This window comes from Polypterus senegalus, chromosome 11 (genome assembly GCF_016835505.1).
Source record: "Polypterus senegalus isolate Bchr_013 chromosome 11, ASM1683550v1, whole genome shotgun sequence".
NCBI classification, from domain to species: Eukaryota; Metazoa; Chordata; class Cladistia; order Polypteriformes; family Polypteridae; genus Polypterus; species Polypterus senegalus.
The window spans coordinates 27,095,221-27,102,093 of record NC_053164.1 but is presented as its reverse complement, the minus strand read 5'-3'; positions in this window follow the sequence as shown (position 1 = coordinate 27,102,093).

Sequence of the window (6,873 nt, the reverse complement as noted above, 5' to 3'; positions counted from 1 at the left end):
GTGTGTGTGTGCGCGTGCGTGCGCGTGTCTATGGAGGAATATTTCGGACAAAATGAAATGTGTGTGTGTGTCTGACTCTGTCCGTGTGTGTGTGTGCGGCTTGCTGTCACTTTCACTCGCGTTGAGAGGGTGGGCGTGCGTGTCTATGGAGAATATTCCTCCATACGTGTCTGTCTCTGTGGTGGGCCTGCGTGTGTGTGTGCGAGCATGTCTGTCTTTGTCACGGGCCTGTCTCTGTGTGTGTGTGTGTGTGAGTCTCAATCAGCTAGCGGGCGGCGCCCACCCTCTCAACTTTGCGCGCGCGTTTTATTTCGCGTGCGGTTTGCGGAATGCGCGGTGCGTCTCATTCGTGCGTGCGTGACTGTCTCTCGCGCGGGCCGGCCTGCCTGCCTGCCTGCCTGTGTGTGTGTGTGTGTGTGTGTTGTCTCTCGGGCGGGCCTGCGTGTCTGTCTGTCTCTCGTGCGCTCGCACCTGTGTGTGTCTCTCTCTCTCTCTCTCTCTCTCTCTCTCTCTCTCTGCACACACAGGGAATGCACAGGAAGAAACTGAACACGTGACGTGTGGCCCCGCGCATGCGCACTTCACCAGAAGACACAAACACACATCTGGACGCACACAGGGGTTTTATTAAAGAGGATTATTATTATTATTATTATTATTATTATTAATGCACATTTACAAGATGATTGTGGTTTATAAAAGGTTAGTTGTGTAGCAATGTGCATACTCCAAGTTTTAAATATTTTTATGGAATACACATTTTCCTGTTTTTTTGGCATACATGTACTTTCACGCTCAAAATCACACACATTTTTATAAATAAGACCCACACTAGGTCACCACAGTAGAAAAAAAAGAGAGCAACCAGGTGTATCCCTGGAGTTAAGGACATGTTCTACATACATGTGACATACTCTGAGAATGAAATCTGTTTAGTTTCAAGCAGTGGAGACTCCATGGGGATCTAATGTAGGTCTTTGAATTTCTCTAATGCATTGATAAAATAGATCCCACAGAATTCTTTGAGCTTAATGGTGAATCAACTACTCGAGGAGGACACCAGTGGACATTAAGGTGAAGTGCATTTGGGACCAAAGCCAGAAAGCACTTCTTTATTCAAGGAGTGATGGAAATCTGGAACAAACTTCTGAAACATATAGTTGAAGCAGAAACTTTGAGAACCTTTAAGAAGTATCTGAATGAGATATTGGGACAGTTTAGCTATTTGCTAAGCAAACAAGCCTGATGGACTGGAGGTCTCCTCATGTTTATCAATATTTGTATGTTCTTTTGTACTTATTATGTAATTAGTAAAGTCTGTAAATGGCATTTTACCTGAGATCTTTTCACAGCCCTCTACACCTGCACTCAGTATGGATGGATGGAATAGTTAGAGATGCAGGTGTCCATTGCCCTACTTAACTTGTCTCTCTAATATTTTTTATTGTGAGCACCCTATAAAGATGTGACTGAAGACAAAAAACAGTTCTGATAGTAAGAATAAGAGTTTTGTACCTAGGAGGAGCTGGAAATCGACTGTCTATGACAGGATAGAAAGCTACAGTACAGCCTTCTAGAGAAAAAAAGAAAACGTGTACAAGGTGATTTATCCACCTGTGGCTTTTGCTTGTTGAAAATGATTAACAAAATATCAATCACATGACGCGAAGTTGGTGAAAGTGTAATGCTGTGTCAGGGCTTCTGACATTGAGCCAACTTTCTGTTTTATAGCACATTGTAAGAATATTTACTTTCGTTGTCTGTTTACTTGATGAAAACCACCTGGGTATGAACCCTTGTTATTGTTCTTTATCAGTGATGGCGAACCTTTTAGAGATCGAGTGCCCAAACTGCAACCCAAAACCCACTTATTTATCACAAAGTGCCAACACGGCAATTTAACCTGAATACTGAGGTTTTAGTTTAGAAAAAACAACTCATACATTAACATCTTTTGTCTTAAAAGAAAAACAATATAACAGAGCTTTCAATGATACAAACAACTTTTCACGGCAAGGTAAAAGTTTGCATTTGGCATGCTTTTGAACAATTAATGTGATTTTTGATGTTGTATGCATGCTGATAATTTGTATAACCTTGACTCATACTTTGTTTTTTAAGTTTGAGAGCAACACATGCAACACAGGTCATCTGTTAGTCTGTTTCTGGTTTCAGATTTGATATAATTCAAAGCTGAAAACAGCTGCTCACAAGCATAAGATGATCCAAACAACGTAAGGAACGCAATCCAAAGTGATTTCATTGACTTAAAATTATTTGGCAGAGAATTCCACACTTTAAGGATTTCATTTTCAGAACTAACTGTGCTGTCCTTTGTCATCCCTTCTATCCTTTCAATTGTTTCCCGCAGGTCTTCCCCATTCTCTCTCTCTTTTATCCCCTTTCCATCCGCCTCGCGCTTCTATTATATATTACAGAGACGTGGATCAGGTGTGGCAATTAGCAGCTCCCGGCAACAATTACAGATGCAGACAATTTCTCACCTGTGCACTTAAGTGAGGACCGCCTGCATCACGGAGCTCTGGCCACACTACCATGGCCCCCTCTAAGCTGCGAGTGTGGCGATTATCTATTAAAACTGGCTTGCCTTTTCAATTCTTAGTTGTGGACCTGCTATATCACATCCCCTCCAGCCTAGCTCCTCTCCAACCCCACCACGGGAATCACCTTCGCCACAGACTCAACAGGCTGCAGTCCACGCCGCACCCTCATGCCGCATGTGAGCCATGTGAAGAGGGGGAGGGGAGCAGTCCGGCCCCGCGTCCCTCTGGCTTTCTAGTAACAAACTGTGTGCTGGGGCGATGGCGCGTGTGCCCACAGAGAGGGCTCTGAGTGCCCCCTCTGGCACGCATACCATAGGTTCGCCACCACTGTTATTCATTGGACATAAATGAGCATTAATGTATATGGTCACTTAGGTAACATTGTGGTGAAGTAGTTAGTGCTCCTTTCACACAGATCTAGACTTGTGAGTTCAAATGCCAGCAAGGGCATGGTGTGTGTGAAGCTGGCACTTTCTTCTGATGTGCTAGTCTTCCAAATGTATCCCAAAGTTACAGGTGATTAGTGGCTCTAAATTTGCTCTATCTAATTTGATCTATTCAGTCACTGGGATCTTATTAGTCACAGAAGTGAGGCGGAGGTTTTTTCTTTCAAGAAGAGTCTCCTGGAGAGAGTAGTGGACAAGGCAGTAAAGTCTATGAAGTCAGAAACTAAAGCAGAAAGCCTAACTATGTTAAAAGTTTAAAGCAAAACTGATCCAAAACCAAATTTAAAAAATGGCCACAGAAATTAGTTTCACAAGCTAGCAAAGGTCTTTCCTTTGTTTGGACAGTGATAACTCACTTGGCTCAGTTTAAAATCTGATAGCTGTCATAAAAAAATGACATTGTTCAGCCACCAAGACCCATAAACATTATAGCAACCAAATTCTAAAATGGAATAATGTTCATCATCACACAACTGTCATAATCTGCCTTGTAATTTTCACATTTTCTGACTGTTCCTTGGTCTCTCACATTTTTTGAACAATGTGCCTGGATACTAAGGAATCTATTGGTTCTATTTATGTTTTGTTTCTAGTGATTGTAAAAATAAATCACAACCTCCCACAACACCATGTTCTTTTTGATTTGGTTGCTGCCCTTTTGACACGTTTTGTTGATGACTTCTATTCTACTGCTAAGTTGAAAGACTGGAAGTGTTTGACACATGACATGATTATTGCAAAGATGTAAAGGTTAATGGTGTACAATGTCTGGTAGTCCAACATTATGGATTCACCCTAAAAACCTTTGTGTTCATTCTTGTATGGTGTTTTTGAATCATCTGTATACGAAATATGTGATTCTTATTACATGTTGAGTTCTGTTCATTCAATATTTGCTTCCTGGTTGGAACGTTTGGTTTGTTATTTTCCAATTCCTTTACCATTCAAAACTACAGGTACCCAGTGCAGTTATTAAATTGCAACATCAACAGCAACATTAAATTGACAAAAAAGCAATTCAAATTAAATTTAAAAATAATTGTTGTTTTAATTATGACAATTAGAGAGTGTGGCAATGTGGCCCATGATAGACTGGTACCTCATGCAGGACTTGTGCTGACTGCTTGCTGTGATTAGTACCAGATTCCTGTAATGTAGTTTGATTATAACTCTTATAGTATATTAATATATTCATGACAGTTTGTATTCCAAATCATTCCTCCTATTTATAACGTATTATGAAACAATGATTGGGAAAGAAAAGCATAAGCAGTTTTTACCCAAAAGTACAGTAATCCCTCCTCGATCTGGAACGCAACCCCCGCGATAGACGAAAATCCGCGAAGTAGAAACCATATGTTTGTGTAGTTATTTTTATATATTTTAAGCCCTTATAAACTCTCCCACACTGTTAACATTATTAGAGCCCTCTAGACATGAAATAACACCCTTTAGTCAAAAGTTTAAACTGTCCTCCATGACAAGACAGAGATGACAGTTCTTTCTCACAATTAAAAGAATGCAAATAGATCTTCTCTTCAGGAGCAGAGAATTTCAGAGGAGAGAGAGAGCTCAAAAAGAAAAGCAAACAATCAAAAAATCAATACTTGTGCTTTTAAGTTTGCCGCGGCATTTTTAGAGGAGCGTTAGTATCTTCTAAGCAAACAGCCTCTGTGCAAACAGCCCCTCTGCTCACATCTCCTCCATCAGGCGCAGAGAACGTCAGAGAGAGAGAGCGAGATTAAAGCAACAATCAAAAAATCAATATGTGTGCTTTTGTGCTTTTAAATATGCCGAGCACCGCAATAAAGCGGCATTTTTTTAGAGGAGCATCAGTATCTTTTAAGCAAACAGCCTCTGTGCAAGCAGCCCCTCCGTCAGGCGCAGAGAATGCCAGAGAGGGTGAGAGAGAGGCAGAGACAAGCAAACTATCAAGCATATCTTATAGCATTAAGGAGTTTTAGTTAATACGTAATACATGCTCTGATTGGGTAGCTTCTAAGCCATCCGCCAATAGCGTCCCTTGTATAAAATCAACTGGGCAAACAAACTGAGGAAGCGTGTAGCATAAATTAAAAGACCCACTGTCTGCAGAAATCCGCGAACCAGCGAAAAATCTGTGATATATATTTAGATGTGCTTACATTTAAAATCCGCGATAGAGTGAAACCACGAAAGTCGAAGCGCGATATAACGAGGGATTACTGTATTTTCATTCTTCAACTAAATGGGAAAAAATGTTTTTGTTGATGATTGTGTGAGTCAACATTGCATTAAATATATAGTGTCACACCTGCAAGTCTGAAGATCACTTTGCCAGCTCTGATCAGGTGTGAGTTATCATCCTAGGGTGAAAGGGTGAGTTGTTGCTTACTGTCTTGTCTCTTTCATCCACAATACTAGGAATGTGACTCAGGAAGTAATCTGACCACGCCCCCATCATTTCCTTAACTCCTGCCCCTTCCAATCAGAAACATATAATAACAGCCTGTCCTTGGAAGCTGGCATCTCAGTTCGACATGAACTCTCAGCAGGATTTAGCTCCCCGTTAAACAATACAAAAGGAGATTTTGAGTTTTAGAGCCTGTTTATTTAATCATAGACTTTTTATATGGAAAGAAATAATAAACGAGGTGGCCCAGATGGCAACCTAACTATTTTTGGGTCTCTGCAATTTCACCTGTTCACCACAATAGATAAACCAAAACTAAGCTTAGTAATGGAATCTGTACCAGTCAAAAACCTGAAATCTTAGCAATCAGAAAGCAAACAAGTTTTAACAAAGCAGGTGTGGTCTGAACTAGTTAAGTAATGACAGCAATCTGTCAAGCATTTTAGCAAGAATTTTGACATCTATATTCATCAATGACAATGGCCTGTAATGTAAACATCCCAAGAGACTGATTCAGTAAATGTGAAGTACTAATTAAATGTGTAATAGTAATAGTATATCAGGGTTTAAATTATACTTTTTAAGAGATTTCAGAATGAAGTAGTTGTAATAATGATTGAGTAACAAATCTCATAAGATCTAAGGCTTCTTTTTGTTCAGAAAGTCTTAATGGACCATCCAGTCAAGCAGCTTTTTTCAGCAGACAATTTGGGGTATTTAACCATGACAGAAAATTGCCTGCATGATCTGGAGCAGGATTTAAGTGTTTAGAAAAATAGAGCAAAAGTCATGAAATTAATTATTATTATTATTTTTTAATTATTAGTTAAATCAGTTTCAGTGGAGGGATAGAAAGAAAAGAGTAATGTCTGTGGAACCACCGTGATTAAGAGCTTGCTTGGAACTGTCTTAGGCAAGTAATAATGAGGCGTGTGTCTAAAGAATCTTAAATTCAATACGACCCATTCCAAGACAATTAGATCACTGCAGTAATTTTCACTTCATAGTCGTAATCACAAATACCGGGTTTTGTTTTCTTAAAGTTTTGTAACTTTAACTCCTGCTTTATAATTTCTTTATTTCTACAGCAACCCAAATACAATCCAAATATTTTTGTAAGTCTCTAACAAAACCCTTAGAGGAATGTGACACATTAAACATTTTTTACTATGATACCAGTCGTGTGTTGTTTATAGTCATTTGGCATTAAGGTTACTTTCTGTCATGTGGTTTCCATTTTTGATTTCAGATTTCCTGGTTAAGACCTCTGCTTAACTGTAGATGTTCTGCTTTTTTGTATTAGATTTGTCTGCTTTGGGAAACCAATTTTTTTATTTTTAATTTTCTTCTTTAGACTCTCTGAAAAATTATTTAAATATTTAAAGAACTTTTTTTGATTTTCAATGTCCAGAGGTTTTTTATGGTTATGCTCTCCCTTCAGATAGTTACAAGCCCTTGTAGGCAATAAGCC